This window comes from Cavia porcellus, unplaced genomic scaffold, assembly GCF_034190915.1.
Source record: "Cavia porcellus strain 051 isolate PalLab524CR breed Dunkin Hartley unplaced genomic scaffold, mCavPor4.1 scaffold_1, whole genome shotgun sequence".
In the NCBI taxonomy this organism is placed as follows: domain Eukaryota; kingdom Metazoa; phylum Chordata; class Mammalia; order Rodentia; family Caviidae; genus Cavia; species Cavia porcellus.
In genome coordinates this window covers 231,325,118-231,342,628 of record NW_026947484.1, presented here as the reverse complement: position 1 = coordinate 231,342,628, position 17,511 = coordinate 231,325,118, and the positions used below count along the sequence as shown (strand labels likewise).

General features: G+C 38.4%; 1 long non-coding RNA gene across 3 annotated transcripts in view; it reads right to left on the bottom strand.

Moving 5' to 3' along the window:
* Window positions 1–520: 520 nt before the first annotated feature.
* LOC134474595 (uncharacterized) overlaps window positions 521–17,511 on the bottom strand; it is a 64,869-nt gene continuing 47,878 nt past the window's right edge. For 2 of the 3 annotated variants that reach the window (XR_010045459.1, XR_010045477.1), the window contains 2 exons: window positions 3,456–3,493; window positions 521–2,173 (listed from right to left, as the gene is read on the bottom strand). This is a non-coding gene — a long non-coding RNA (uncharacterized LOC134474595). The remainder of the gene's footprint in view (window positions 2,174–3,455; window positions 3,494–17,511) is intronic. The other variant, XR_010045466.1, reaches the window with a different exon arrangement.

The window sequence follows — 17,511 nt, the reverse complement described above, 5'->3', positions numbered from 1 at the left end:
GCCATCAAATTTGATGTCTTCGAGAGGTCCACACCAATCCTGATCATAACTTACCTCGCTTGACACGGAAGCTGAGCCTCCCGTGTTTTTCCCACACCTACTCCCTGGGCTACACAGCACTACAACGATGCCAAGTGTTTGTGCACTTGCTCGACAGCTAATGCTCCATCCTGGCCCTCCCTGTCACACTCTGGAAATGCTGGCACCTTCACAGGGCCCCCAGATGAGCAGGCAGGACCTATATTTCTCTTCCTGCTTTTTCCAGCCTCCTGCTCTCCACCTTGCAGGGCTGGCTCATACGTCTGGATGCCAGTCCATTGGCAGGGCCAGGTAGCTCTGCAGTCCCTCAGAGTGCCCAGTGCATCTGCCCCTTCCCTCTAATTTCCTCTGTTCTGAAGTCAGATTAAACTCCAGATCTGCCTCAGCACAACATGGGCCTGGAAGTTGCCAAATATTTTAGTAATGAAATCACCATTGATGAATAAATGTTTTATTTCTTTTAGACACCTTATGAGTCCAAAGTATCCAGAATTTAACAAAATAAAAACCCAGAGGCATCAGGTTTTTGATAATTAACCAAAGCCTAGAAGGCAGAACTGATGTAAAACCCAGGTCCAAAGCAAAGCAGGCTGAGCTGCAGATTAGAGCCTGTGTCTGCACCTCCCTATGGGCCCAACAGCTGGGGCTCAGCTGAGGCAGCCTGAAGGCCAGGTGTGAGATGGGAAAACCAGACCTCCTCAGCACGAAAGTCAGATGCTAGGGTTAAAAGAGTCCTTGTGAGGCCAATAAGCAGCCAGTTTGTTCTCCGGCAGATCCCAAGGGGGTTCATTACAGTAGGACAATCTTCTTAAGTTAAGCCCAGGGTTTTCTTCTCTCTGGTCCTATATCTGAGCAGAGTCAAGCTCTGAAAGACAGTTCCTGGGTCAGGTAGACCATTCTCCGGGGAGCAGGTGAGTTTGAATCTGAAGAGCCAGATGGAGGGATGACTCAGTTGCTTTACTGACCGTGTGACCCACGATGAAATCCCAGTCTCCCTGAATTTGTTCTTCACATTCTATAGGATGAACATCCTGCAGAGACCAGGAAAGCCTGGCTGTGAACCGGCTGGGCCAACACAGAATGGGTGCCGCACGCCTCTGCCCCGATCAGAGATGTCCTTGTTTGTAGTTCAGCCCCTTTTTACTGTCAGAGAACACTCAGAACCTAAAATTATATTATCATACTTAATTCACAAGTCATTCTCTTTTTTTGTTGTTTTGTTTTGGTTAAAACTCTTTAAAAAGAAATGCTGTATTTTTTAATCATGGTGTACTTAACACAACATACAGCAAACATGTTGAACAAAAATTTGTCAGATGACTCTATATTCCCATGTACCTGGTGGCATAAAGAAATTTCTACATAGATTTAATTAAAATCTGTTTCTCTGCCTCTCTCTCCTTTTTTGGCCCTTCCATCATTTTGCTCACTGACTTAGCAAATATTTGCTGGACACTTCTTTGATACCAGCATGCTCCAGGCACTGTGGAGGATGTTCAGCATAGCAAGTCTGGTCTTCACAGTCCGCCAGTCCTACAGGAATGCTGGCACAGTATTCATACTGAGGGCAGTATGGGCTGTGTCCTGAAAGGGTAGCTATCTTGTTCAAAGTGCTGTGTGGATTTAGAGGAAACAGAGGTACTTGAGGTCACAGCAGCAGGTTTGTGGAACAAATTGCCTTTGAACAGGACCTTTAGATTTGTTTTACTTTAGCCTGAGCTCAAAAATGGACCCACAATTTCCCCAAATAGTGGGTGGCAAATGATTACGATGCAGGCAGGAGTAAGGGGAAAAGGATTCAGCTGTTGGCCAGTAAATTATTCAATTCTGTTTCCGTGGTGTGAATAGAAACATTGCTCCACCAAGCCTCAAAAAGCTGGGACCAAGATGAAGATTATTCAAGACCCAAAACTCAGCCATGAACTACCTTGTCTTGTTTTGCTACTCATTCAGTGTCTGTCTTGGTTACTTTTCTCTCATCGCCGAGGCAAAATTCCCAATACCCCAAATTAAGAAATGGAAGGTTTATTTAGCTCACAGTGTGTGGAGGTTTCAGTCCATACTCAGCTGGCTCCCAGGCAGGTGGCATGATGAGGGGCAACCGTTCATGGCAGCAAAGGACAGCAAAAGAACCCTGAGCAAAAAGGGAGACATGAGAGAGGACTCTTCCTGTCCCTATATTATATGTAGGCCACCACCAGGTAGCACTCACACCCATAATCCCAGCACTAGGTAATGAATCAGTCACAAACTCTAGATTCAGCTGCTTCTGAAAAGCGCCACCATGGCTGCATGAGGCTCTGGTGGGACATCCAGGCAGAAACCATAACAGTGCCCCAGCATTCATGTGACCAGCTTGTTTCTGTGTCTGCTACTCTCTATATAAATGGCTCTGCACACTCACTTAGCACTCAGCCAACTACCTCATACAAAGGAATGGATCCAAGTAAGTTGGCAACAATGACTAGGTAAACCAAGGCAAGAGGCTGCTTTCCTGTCTATGGATTGACTTTCCTTGAGTGGTGGCCAAGTCTCATTCAATCAGCTATGCTAGAAACAGTGAAATCACGTGGTACAATATGATACTTGTTTAAGGAACCACTGATACTCACCTCCTTCTGCAGGGCTCAAAGCAGACACTACTACACGCAGGTATTAATAGGCCACACACTTTGAATGACTAGCTCAGCATAACCCTAAGGTTTGGGTACCACTTTTATGGGAGGAGATAATAAGTGAGGTGCAGGGAGACAGGAAAAGGGAGCAAACATTCCAGTGCAAAGAAAAGGATCAGTAAAGTCTAAGAAACAGCAATGTGCAGAACAAAATCATCCCTCTACATTCTACACTATGTGATCTTCGTTTGTATAGAGAGGGGCTAGCGAGGTTCCAGAGAACCAAGATCATTTATCAAGTGATAAATATTACCTTTGGTGAAAATAACCATTAATTCAGGAACAAGTAGCTTTATAGTTCTGAAACTCAAAAAGGAGAAGGTACAGCATTGAAAATGTTGGAACCTCTAATTTTAAAATAAGATCAATGCAATCTACCAAGAACAGCATAGGGCAGCACTGCTTGGAAGCAGGGATTTGCCCTCAGAGACCTGTTAAAAAGGATATTGGTAATTAGCATTTATTCCCAATGACTGTGGAAAGGCACATGTCTTAGTCCTCCAAAGACATCATTAAACATTAGGCAGAAGTGGAAGGGGTCATTAGCAGATCAGAGAGTTCAACAAAGACAGAAGGAAATTATTTGGTAAGTATTGATGGACAACAGATCAAATGCAGCCTCAAATACAGGTATAATTGGCTACATGGAGGAAGGGGTTGCATTTCTAGGCAGGGCCAATGCAGTGGAAGCCAGAGCCCAAATGCAACAAAAATTAGATACGTGCTGGTGGAATAATTTACCTCCACATATGCAGACTGCTGGTTGTTAGTGGCTTGCCCTGTGGAAAGAAGGAAAAAAGAAAACATCTTCAGTAACTTAAAGCAAACTATCTAGGAAGGACATGAACCTTCACTGTAAGGGCTTATGTCCACAAGTAAAACCTACCAAATGTGGATATTTGGGAAACCCTCAAGACAAAGGCTCCCAGTCTCTGTACCCTAAGAAGATCTGCCAATCAAGAAGTCCAAAGTGTCAAAGTGGCACACGTTTGCAATTCCAGCATCATTGGGAGGCTGAGGCAGGAGGATAACAAATTTGAGTCCAGCCTGGGGAACTTAGCAAAAACCTGTTTCAAAATAGTTTGGAGATGTAACAGTGTGCAAAAGCTCGAGGTTTAATCCCCAGTGCAATAATCATAGTAATAATAATAACTCCTTGCCAGGTATAGAGAATGCCTAGTCAGCCTTTTCCCGTTGTCAACCAAAGAAATGATAGGACAAGAAAAGTCTGGAATTTATGGTGCAAACTCAGACTTGCAGTTGCAGGCTTTCAGGCTTTGATGGTGGAATTAAAAAGAAACCCTGAAGCAGTAAAACAAGATCAAGTTACAGTTTTTCAAATATCAAAGAACAATAAGTATCTCTTGGAAATAAAAAATATAATTTCCCTAAGGTGAGAATTAATAAACAAAAGCACTAGAAAATAGAGCAAGGACAACTTTGAGAATGTAGAACAACAGAAAAAGGATATAAATTATGAGGTAAAAAAGATATAATATTCACTTCAGAAAGTCTGCACTGAATGGCCAAGGTGTGTAAAGAAAGGAACACAGTACCAATGAGGAAGAGAAAAAGTTAACCTGTATTTAGAATCATAACTACCAACCCTATAAAGAAACTAATAAAACTATGGGGTGGGGGAGTCAGCACCATACTCCTCATCAGGGAAACTGAATAATGGGGTGTCAGTATCTCAGAAGCTGGGGGAATGTTATATGTTAACTGGAAATTTACAACCAAGTAATGTATCAACCAAATATGAAAAAAAAAATAAAAGTATTTGATACATATGAAAGTTGAAGCAGCATAGATTGCACAGATCTGCTTTTTTTACCTTAAAACAGGTAAAATTAAACATAACAAAACAGAAAAAAACAGATCATAAGAAAACAGTGTAAGAGAGCAGATTTCAAAGCAAGACAACTAGAGATCTTCACTGTCTATCATACTGTCTCTTGCTTTCTTCAAAATAGTTGTCCATATCATCACATACAATGAACTCATATAAAACAAAATAGTATAGAACTGATCAGAACAGGATGATGAAGGCATTTTAGGTCTTCAAGACCAGACAATAGGGAAGTCAACAATGGCTGTCATAATGTCTCTCGTTCTCTTCAAAATAGCTGTCCATATCTTTGAGTATGGACAATACAAAACAGACTAAAACCACTCTGAACAAAGAATAATAGTATTGCTGGATTGCACATCATGATGCTACAGAATCAGCACTGGGTACTACAGTGTTTCTTTTTCTTCAAAGTAGCTGTTCATTTCATGGTGCATTATGTAATCGATTCTCATAAACTTTTTAGAAGTTCTACACATGCATGAGTTTCTACATGTATACCTATCCTTTTAGCATTAGAGGGAAAAACAAAACAAAAAAGACAAAACAAAACAAATTTCCAGAAAAACACAAAATGAAAAAGACATACAAACAATCATAGCAAAGAGCCCAGAACACTGACAATATAGTCCTTCAAAACAAGATGATATGAGCATAACTAGGGTTGTTATTTTACATAATGATCTTCAAGAAAAACTCAGATCACCATACAATAGTACGAACAATTGTTCCAATCCTATGAATGTTAGCTATTTTGTTCCAAGAATTTATCTGCTTTTTAAAAGTTATTTTAGGACGAACTTCAACAAAACAGAGTAGGGAACTATGCACAATTTAAAGAGAGAAATTGTAGAATTAAAGAAAGAAGGATGATATTCAGAAAATAATAGACTCAATCCAGGAAACAATATCTAAAAGTCCTAGAATTGCAGCTGAGGTACGGGCTGGGTGGAGGAGACCGAGCCCTCCAAGAAAGAAATGCTAAAAGATCAAAATGAAACAAAAACCAAAAAACAACAAAAGTCCCAGCAGTGGGAAGAAGAGTTGGAGAAGGGGCAGAATAGAACAGCGTTTGAAAAGACTTTAGCAACGTGAAAAAACACCAAAACCACGGACATAAATGAAGGCACTTTATTTATAAAGGAAGGTACTTAGAGACCTCAAGGAAAACACAAAGTTCTCAAGAAACTCATGGTCCAAATAGGAAGCAGCTGGCACAGAATAGGAGATCATTTTCCCCGAGAAAGAGATGAAATGGATTCTGAACAAAAAAGAGATTGAGTGGTAAAAGGAACAAGGTGAAAGGTTTAAGTTTCTTCCTTTAACAAGAAAAATGTAAAACACTCCATAATCCCAGGTTGGCGTTGCGGAAAACCAGATGCAAGAAAGGCAGAACTCAAATATGAAATTTACTTTTTTAAAAAAAGACATGATTTTGAGCAATTGGTGGAACATAAACAAGAATAATCTTTGAAATTTTTCCTTTGAATTGCACAGAAGACATCATAATTGTAAAAAGTGTAATTGGACTCGGTCATTAATTGGCTCTGCAGTACAAAGGTCAGCACCTCCTCGTGGTAAATTGTATTGGTTTCCACATTCAGAGCAATTTAGAGTCAAAGCAAAGAAAACTTAATGACAGTTCCAAAATACAATGTATGTACTCCTAAACCCAGTGGTGTCCACTTCAGCGCACAGGCACGGAGAGGGGATGAAAGTGAGGAGGACGGAGGGGCTTTGTGGCTCTCATCACACGAAGAGACACCGTCTTACCTGCCTTCCTGCAACACGGAGGTTAAGTGCAGGGTAAGCGGTTTAAGCACAATTTCATGCTATCACAAGACACAGGGGTTTAAGCAACACTTCAAAGCTGAAGGAATTGAAAAGTAAGCAACATCATTCTTTAGAAGGATGAAAGAGGAAAGATCAGTCTAAATAAACTAAATTCACATCCATCGTAGGAGAAAGTCACCTGAGGCTGTCCCAGGCTGAGCGTGCTGACTGTACCATTTAGCATGCAGTAGGAGCCGGACTAAATCCAGAAGACAACAGCGAGTTTACTTCTGAGGAGAGCGGTGAGTTTGAGGGTGGATGGGATGGGTGGGGTATGGCATAGGGCCCTGGAGGAGACAATCACATTTGTAATTTATATATATATATATCTTCCTCAAATGACTAAATATATTAAAATCAAAAGTGTATGTATCTCTGATTTTATTATTTTATTTAGTTTTAATTTTTATTTTTTACACGAGGGATGGAACCCATGACCTTGCACTTAGCAGGCAGGCACTTGAGCCGCTGGGTGTCTCTCTGATTTCTGACGAATGAGCAGGATAGTTACATGTTATCCAAGCACGGTCTACCCAGGGCACTGAGTATCATCCTTAGCTGAATCGTTTGTATCATCTTGCATGCCTGTTCCGCTTTTTTCTCTCTGCAGTGTGCCTACCAGCACCGTTTCAGAGGACACCCCAAGCTGTGCCTCCTGGTGGCCTTTATGTGAACAGCTTTGCTCCCCCAGGTCCTTCCAGCAGGGCCCACCAACCAAGCAAGGACTGAAGCGTGTAAAGTGAACCACACTGTGAGGAGCAGACCCTGCCCTCGGATGAGAAAGCAGACTCTGGGCCAGAGAAGTGGCACCCACCCCACCCCGCCCCAAAGAAGCGAGAAGGCCCTTCCCTCGAGGGGCAGCACCCCAACCCCACAGAAATGAAAAGACCTGAGCAACGGGCAGAGCGATGCCCTTCCCTCGTGGAGCGAGACCCGGGGCAGCAGAGGCAAGGAAAACCCAGTCACCAGACCACAAAACTGAGGACATGAAGTCCAACAGCACACCCAAAACCCTGCGCTGTGGTCTACATCCCATGGAGACCAGAGGGCTGATCCTGCTCTCCACCCAGCCACAGAGCAAGGGTATCCCCTCACTTGTTTGGTAACCGGCCTGGGGGAGCACACAGAGGGCCCTCTCCTACAAGGAAGGCATTGCAAAACTCCTAGGTCCTAAGGCCAGACAGAAAATCCTGGTTCCTGCGTCCCGGGACTGCGGATCTTGCAAAGAAAATGCTCATTTGATGACACAGGAATTTTTTTCCTTTGATTCAATCTTTTTTTTTGATTTTGTATTATTTTTGTATTTCCTTCATCAAGTTTTGGGGGAGTCTGAAGTTTTTTCTCCCCTTTTAGTTTCTTTTCTCTTTCTCCTCTCCAATTTTTTCTCCTGTTTTTTATATTTTCTTTCTCTCTTTTTCTTGTTCTGTTTATCTTCTTTCTTCTTTTTCTTATTTATTTTTTCCAGCAACTTTTGTCTATTACTGTTAATTTCCTTTTACTTCTCCACAGGCAGGACCTTGTATCTTACTTTTCTCTCCTCCTGCTTATATCTCATCAATGAATTTTTTTAAACTTTGATTTTTCATTCTCCAGTCCCCTACCTCCTCCACCTTTACTGGTAAAACATCTAAGCTTTATGAACCTCTAGACAGACAGAAAACTTTACACTATTGCTATTGATACTATTGTTAATACAAGTAAAGTTGCTCCACTTAGTAAATATTTATAGTATGCCAATAAATAATAGGTCAATATTTTGTCTTTGTATTCTTACTAGAATTAGAGATCTCTTTTGTATGAGCCAGGGTGGGTACTTTATTGATTCTCAGGGTTTGTCAATATTCACTTGTACTGATGCAATAATTGATGTTGATTTTATTACTATAGCCAAGTGACATAGTTGTTAATTGGTTTTCTGAAGTTGCAATAGGTATCTTGTTTGAGGTCATTAACAATACTATACTCCATTCCTGGACAAATGGACACTGAGAGATAAACATGCTGCAAACTTCCATCTCAAGAAATGGAGGTGGCTAGGTTTGGAGACAGGAAAAGGCCAGTAGTTAGTTATGCCTACATGATACCACTGAGTGTAGCCAAAGAAAACGAAGAGGTCTCCAGGGGAAAAAAGCTTTCTTATAAAGCCAATCCACAAACCTCAACACAAAAGCAAACAAACAAATTAACAACCTAGAAACAGATTAACAAAATGCCTCCAAAACCTAACTCCTCCAGCGCTGATCCATGCATGAGACATTGGGCAAGAGGAAACTAAAAGCCACGTATCTGTGATATTTGAAATGATACCGGGGGAGATTAAAAACTATCAATAAGGCATTTGTCCAGCTCACAGAAGGCATAAGTAACAAGATGTGGGAGCAAGTAGACAAAATTATCAGTGAGTCTAAACAAGACATTAACAAAAAGATAAAAGAATGAATCAGAAAAATGCTAAATATGCATGACTTGCATAGAAAATTAGTCTGAACAGAAATTCAAGAGATGAAAAACTTGTGTCAAAAGTATATGCAGAGGAGTGACCAGTGTGAGGACAGTGTCAAAGCTAGAAGACAGGGCTATTGTCAGAGAACAATTAATGAGAGATACCATTAAAATCACATGAAAAATGGGGCCAATCGCTCCTAGATGATGCAAAGAGGACTAATACTTGTAGTTAAAGAAGACCATATTTAACTCAGGCTGACATATCTTTCAAAACTGATGGGGAAATAAGATAGCTTCATGATTAAGAGCACCTACAAAATTCATTATGAGGAAACCAGAAATCCAAGAAATTCTCAAAGAAGCCCTAGGAAGAACCAATACAGCTAACAATGATAAAAGACAGAGCAGAGAAATAGAAGGGAAAATAGGAAATTATAAACAAGAAAATAAGATAATGACAGGAATATATCAATATCTGTCAGTGATAACCATCAGTGTGAAATCTCTCAGTTCCCCAGGCAAAAAACAAAGGCTTGGAAACCAGATCAAGGAAGAAAGCCCAATGCTATCATGTATACAAAAAACATTTAAGCCAAAGACAAACCTATACACAAAATAAAAAATCAAAAACAATATTCTATGAAATAAAGTAGATATGGCTATCTTTTATTCAGAAAAAGTGGATTTCAAGCCAAAACTGATCAAAAGAGACAAAGGAGGTCATTATATATTGGTTAAGGGAATAACTGAACAGGAAGAGATAACAATTATTAACATACATGCACTGAACAAGGATGTATCCAACTTCATAAAACAAGCACCACTGGACATAAAAGATCAAATAAATACAATTATAGAAGGAAACTTCCATACCCCACAAATAGAACAACTAGAAAAAAATCAACAAAGAAATATCAGAGTTGAACCAAATTTTCAAACAAGTGGACTTAATAGATACCTGTAGAGTATTCCACCCAACAAAACCAAACACACATTTTTCTCAGCACCACGCAGAACTTTCTTAAAACTAGATCACATACTAGCCAGTAAAGAAAGCTTAAGTAAATTTAGAAGAGTTGAAATATTACCATGCACATTATCAGATCAGAGCACAACAGAGTTAGACATTAACAACCAAAGAAAAACAGAAATTGAGTAAACAAATGGAAACTAAACATTTTTTTATTTGAAAGAGACAAAACAATAAATCAAATGATACAGAATTTCAAAACAAGATAATAGGAAATTAACTACGTATTGTTGACTTCAAAATAGTTCTTCAGATTACAAAGTATAAGCATGCATATTTGATCAAACAATACAGGCATAAACCATTTTTTCAACGAAGTAAAAGATCTCAGTAGTACAATTATTTTAGCTATCGTGTGTGTGTGTATTTTTCCCTTTCTTCTTTTTCCCTCTCATCCATCCCAGTAGTTCTTTCCTTCTGAGCTATTTCTTTCCCTTTCTCAGTATCTATGGTACATTTGGATCTTACTTTTTCAGTTTCTTACACTAGGGAGACAATATGATATTTACACGTGAGTTTGATTTATTTCACTTACGCGTATGATCTCTAGTTACATCCATTTACCTGTAAAAACCTCGTTTATCCTTCTTTATAGCAGAATAATACTTTATTACATAAAAATATTACAACTTTTTACCCACTCCTCTGTTGATAGACATTTCAGTTGTTTCCAAGATTAATCTGTTACAAATTCTGCTGCTATAAATATGGATACATGTATAACAACACACTCTTAACTAAACAATAGATTACAAAAGAAATCAGGAAGAAATAAAAGTTTCTATGAACTAATAACAACACTAGGATAAAATACCGGAATTTATGGAACATAATGAAAGCAGAATCAAGAGAGAAGTTTATAACTCAACACCCACATCACAAAAGCAGAGTGACTTCAAATAAATAATCTAACAGTGCACCTCACGGTCCTAGAGAAACAAGAATTGTCCAAACCTAAATGTAATACGAAGGGGGAAATTATAAAGATCAGAGCAGAAAGCCATGAAATCAAGACCAAAAATATTACGAAGATTTAATGAATTTAAAAGCTGGTTCTTATAACCAAAATTGACAAACCCTTAGCTAATCTAGCCAAAAAAAGGAAAGACTCAAATTAATCCAATTAGAAATGAAAAAAGGTGACAAAAACAGATATTGCTGAAATCATATGCATTATTAACAAGTACTTTGCAAACTTGTAAGCAATACATTGGAGAATAGAAGAATGAGTTGATTCCTGGATAAATATGAATTACCAAAACTGAATGAAGAAGATTTAAAAACAATGAATAATCCAGTAGCAGTCAGTGAAATCAAAATAGTAGTATATAAGCTATCACCTAAGAAAAGCCCAGGTCTCGTTGAGTTCACTGCTGAATTCTACAAAAAGTTCAAGGAAGTTGTAACACCCACTCCTCAAGCTTTTTAATGAACCTGAAAGGGAAGTAGTACACCCAAAGTGATTCCTGGAAATTACCATTGCCCTGGTTCCAAAAGTAGACAAGGATCCAACCAAAAAAGAGAACCATGGACCAATCTTTTTAATGAATATAGATTCAAAAACCCTCAACAAGGTACTGACAAACAGAATGAAACAAATCATCAAAAAAAATCATACTTCAAGACCAACTACATAAATTTCACCCCAGGGATACAGGGATGGTTCAACATGTGAAAACCAATCAATATAAATATCACATTAAACAGAAGCAAGGATGACAATCACACGATCATCTTAATAGACACAAAAAAGCCTTTTACAAAACCTAATATACTTTCATGATAAAAGTACTAAAAATAAGTATATAAAGACTTTCTCAATCAGATAACAAGATTTTTATGACAAACCTACTGCTAACATCATATTAAGTGGGGAAAAAAACTGAAAATTTTCCCTTTAAAATCAGGAATGAGACAAGGATATCTACCTGTTCAACGTTGTACTCAAAACATGAGCAAGCCAAATCAGGAGAGAGAGAGAGAGAGAGAGAGAGAGAGAGAGAGAGAGAGAGAGGCAGAGAGAGAGAGACAGAGAGAGACAGAAAGAGAGAGACAGAGAGAGAGAGACAGAGAGAGAGACAGAGAGACAGAGAGAGGTGTATGGGAAAGGAAAAAGTCAAATTATTATTATACGATCGTATCCATAGAAGACTCAAAAAACTCTACCAAAGGACTCTTAAAATTAATATCCAGTTCAGTAATATAGTACAATAAAAATCAGCAAAGAGAAATCAATAGCAGTCCTATAAAATAATAATGAACCCACTGAGAAAAAAATTAGGAAAAAATACCATTCACAAGCAAAAATTAAATACTTAGGGATTAACCTAAGGAAGTAAAAGACCTTTACAACAAAAACTATAGTACTCTGAAAAACAAAGTTGGAGAAGACACCAGAAAATTGAAAGATGTCCCATGTTGCTGGGTCAGCAGAATCAATATAGTCCAAACAGCCATAATCCCAAAATTGATATACATATTTAACACAATCCATACCCAAATGCCACCAGCATTCTTTACAGAGCTGGAGAAAACAATCCTAAAATTCACATGAAATCAGAAGAGACCCAGAATTTAAAAAGCAGGTAACCAAAGCAAAGCAGGAGGCATCACAATCCCTGATTTGAAGTTATATTACAAAACTACAATGATTAAAAACAGCATGGTACTGGCACAAAAATAGACATCTTATAATCTGAGCAACTACTTTGAAGATGGCAATATGCAATATCTTAAACACTGTTAATTTCTTATGATATTGTTTTGAAATTCTGTATCATTGTTCTTATTGTTTTCTTTTCTTTAAAATAAAACAGAAAGACATGAGGATCAGTGGAACAGAATAGAGGATGCAGAAATACCCAAGCACATTCAGTTATTTGATCTTTGACAAAGGGCCAAAAATATACATGGAGTAAATATAACCTCTTTGAAAAACTTGGAAAATTGGCTGTTCACAGGCCAAAGACTGAATCTAGACCCATATCTCTCACCATATACTAAACTAAACTCAAAATGGGTCAAAGACCTAAACATTAAAAACACTTAACCTGTTAGAGTACAAAACAGGTAAAACTCTTATGGTCATACATATAGGCAAGGACTTTTTAAATAGACCTCTGGTTACACCGGAAATAATTCCAAGAATCACCAAATCATATAATATTAAATGTAAAAGCTTCATCACAGCAGAAGAAATCATCTACAGAGTGAAAAAAAAAACAACCTACAAAATGGGGGAAATTTTTCTAACCATTCCTTAGACAGAGAACTCATATGTAGAATATACAAATAACTAAAAAAATTTAGAACCCCCCCAAAGTAAAAGATCCAATAAAAAACAAGCATAAAAAATGAATAGAGACTTCACAGAAGAAGTACAAATGGCCAGAAAATACATAGAGAAATGCTCAACATCACTGGCCATTAGAGAAATGCAAATGAAAGCTACACTGAGATTCCATGTTACCCCAAAAAGAATGGCTATCATCAAGAAATCAAATAATTACAAATGCTGAAGATGCTATAAGAAAAAACGAACTCTTCTGCATTGCTGAGAGAAATGTAAATAGTATAAACACTCTGGAACTCATTATGGGGATTCCTTGAAAAACTAAAACTAGAAATTCTATTTGACATGGCTATTCGCCTTCTAGATATCTTCCCAAAAGAGTCAAAAACATCACATCACAGTGATCCACGTGTACCCATGTTTACAGCAGCACAGCTCACAATAATTGAATCTTGTAAGCAGCCTATGTGTCCACCAACAGATGAATGGACAAAGGGAATGTAGCTGTGCATGATGGAGTAACATCTGCCATAAAGAAAGATAAACATGAGTCATTGGTAGGAAAAAAGATGCACCCTGAGACCGTAATGTTAAGTGAAATAAATCAGATTCGCAAACTTAAATATCACATGGTTTTGTCTTACATGAAAAGCCCAAAACATAAAGAGCAAAATAAAAGACAGATACTAGAAAGTAAAGAGATCTTTCTAGAGTGGGGAGGTGTATAATGTAATCTTCCTTTACCTTAACTACTAAATGTTGCTTTCCTAACAACAAGAATGTCTTATATAAATGTAATTGAGTTCAAATTCAAGAAATTTAACATAAGTATGTTTTATCTAATTACAGATTATTTTCTAATTTTGTTGGTCAATTTCTCCAATGTCTCTTCTAGAAAACTTTTACTTTTCAGAAAAGTGTCCAGTTCAGGATCATGTATTACACTGATTTATCTTTAAGTTAGTCTTTAATCTAAAACAGCTTCTTAACCCTCCTTTGTCATTCATGATATTGATTTTTCAAGATTATATGCCACTTATCTTATTAAAATGTAGCTATTTCACAGAATTTTTCTTAATTTGGTTTTGTTTGATGTTTCTTCATGCATTTTTGACTGAAATGATACATTAATACTGAATTCTCTTTTATTCCTTAAATTTTTCTGCTATCTTGAATCTGCTATCAAATAAATTAGTAAATTTTAAATAATTATTGTAGTTTTCAATACTGGAGATTCCATTTGGTTCTTCTTATAGTTTCCTTTTCTCTATTGAGATTTTCTATTTGTTGAGTTATTTTTACTACATTTTCCTTGAAGTCTTTGGACAATATTTCCTATAATTATTTGAGTACATCTTAATAAATAGTAAATTTTGAAGTCTTTGTTGACAAATTATTTTCTGTAACCAAATCTGACCACAGAGCCTTTGCACTTAGTGACATCTCCAGCTTTTTTGGTGTGTAGGGGATCACAGGATCACACTAAGTTGCTAACTTGTGAGCCTCCTGCCTCAGCCTCCCAGAATGCTGTGATTACCTAAGACTTGTGCCACCATTCTCAGCCATTTGTTGGCTAAATTCAGTGTCTGGGCCAGTCAGAACTGATTTCTGTTGACTTCTTTATTTTCCTTGTGACAGATGAAAACAATTTGTTTCTTTACACATCTCAAAACTATAGAGATTTGATATATTAGGTAATATAAACAACAATTCTAGATTCTTAGGTTGTTCATTCAGTGATTATTTTTTGGGGAGAGGTAAGGAAATTTGGCTGAAAATGTAGAATCTCTCTTCCCCCTAACGAACCACTAATGCCTCAATTTTTTCAGTCTTACCCTCATGGTTTTAAAAACCTAACTTACTGGACATTCACAATTTGTGGTGTTTTGTGTATGTGTGCGTGTGGGTTGGGGATTGAACTCAGGACCTTGTACTTGCTAGGCAGACACTTGGCTGCAGAGCTATACCCCTAACCCCCACTTTGAGCCTTTAAAGCATCCTTCCTCTACCCTGTGATTTAACTTAATATAGGTTGGGAAACATTCAAAGTCCACCAGGTCTTCAACTGTCCCTGGCTTTCCCCTTCCACTGCCTTCTTTTGGAGAGACCCAAGTGCACACAGTTCCCCAGTCAGCCGCAGTCCAGTGGCAAGATTGTCTAGCACTTCTGTGACTCCAGGTTCTAGGACCTCTCTGTTTCTAGGTACTCTGAGACCACAACCTCAGATTAGCAAAGATCCAGGTTTTCCCTGTTCATTTTCTACTGAGTTTGCTACTGTTACTAACAACACCCTGAGTCTTGCCCCCTTTTTCTTTTCAAGATAAACCATCTAGTAGCAACCTGGTATCCTTCCCAACCCATTCGGCAATGGTAAAATTGTAATCCTGACAGATTTATAGGGAAGATAATGAAATTGGGGGAGGGCATGATAGCACTCCAGCAAGTAGTTTGCAAACTCTGACACCCAAAACCTGAGCAGTTTTTCATGGATAAATGCTTCTCCAATTTTTGTCAGCTTCTAGTTTGTTTCTGGATCCCTGAAATATCTTTTGCCCAGTTTTATGATTATTGAGAAGAGTATATGCCAACCGCTCCATGCCCACACAGTGAGAAGTTCCATTATTCTTCTGACATATTTGAAGTGTGTTCCTGTGCATTTTATAGATGTAACTTTATCATTTACTATGTGACTATCTAAGGACCTTATCATTTATTAAAGAGTTACTTTTTTGATGGAACAGGGGACTGGATCCAGGGCTTACCCTGAGGTACATCCCTTCCCTTTTTACCTTTTATGTGGAGCAAGGTCTTGCTAAATTGCTGCCGGACACCTTGAATTTGCAATTCTCCTGCTGGTATGACAAGCATGTACCAGCAGGCTTGCTAGAATATTTATGCCTTGTTGAATGATTTAAAATGTCACCTTTGGTATATGTTACATTTCTATGTGTATTTAGCCTTTAAACTATTTTATTCACCAGCCTGATTTTATGTGTCCATCTTGAACCGTGTGAATTTCAAGCTCTCTGTGATGTGTTTGGCTATCTTTTGAATGTGTCTCCCCCACTTAACCCTTCTTCACATGTAGCTATTTCTTTTCACTCTTCATGAATACTCTTCCATGTTTGTTTCCCAGGTAAACGTTTAGTATCATCTTGTCTAACATACAAGAAAAAAAATTATAAGTTTTATTGAGAGTATATTATATTCCTAAATTAACTTATGCAGAACCAACATATTGATCATATTGAAATGGTCTAGCCAAGAATAAGAGACGTGCAAGTCTGTGCTCCAAGATTTTCCTCATACAGGGTTCATACATTTCTCATTTAGATTACTCTAACATATTTTACTTCTGTCGTATTTGTATTCTTAACCGCATCCAAAATTCAAACAACCCTGACCAGCCTCAAATCATTACCCAGCCATAGTGGGATTAAAAGAACAAGAATGTTAGAGGCAGCTAAACCTGGAAACAGATCCTGACTTTCCCTCTTCTTGAGTTTGTTCACCTGTGAAATATGAAGGATGACACATCCGCTAAAGAACACTCTCAAGATGACTGAGATAAATTATATAAAATAACCTCCATACAAAATTATCCCTGCCACATCTTTTTATAATATAATTGTTAATTCTTGGACTGTCCATGTTTCCTTTTCTGTATTTCAGAGTCCGCCTCTGTCCTTAGAGCTGTATGGGCAGGATCTTTGTGCTGAAACTTTATCAATAAGTTGTTGGGAGAAGGGCTTGTGGGTAAACAGTAAAACACAGAGGGTTACTTATTCTTTTTAGAGTAGGATCTACTCAAACGTGTGGGATGTGTTTGCTTTTCCGGTTCCTTGGTCTGCTCCTGTCCCCATTCTAGGATTATTTCCTTGGCAATGAAATTCAGGTTCTGAAGCGCACCATCTCCCCTTCATTTCCGAGCTCCATGATGTTAGGAGAGGAAGAAATCTCATCAAATCTTCAGCAACGTTTCAGAGTATCATCTAGCCCCAGGCTCCTCCCAATTCCCTCGCTGTCTCATCAAGCAGGCTCTGTGCACGCCTGTCTCTATTTTCTCCCCATAAAGCTGAAGTAATCACTGTTAATGCCAGGTAAGATGCTCTGAGATCTTAAGATGAAAAGATTTAAGCCCATAAACATGGAATTGGAGACTGCTTGATGCACACATCCTGGACCCCTTATTCAGTGCTCAGCTGCTCTGCAATCCGGCTCCCTCTCAAAGGCAAGGGGCCACGTGCGAAGCTGGGGACACACTGCCTTTAAAGACACCAAATGTCCTATTTTCGAAAAACAGCCTGTTTGTTTCTGAGGCAGCCCTTGGCTGCTGCTCTAGAATCCC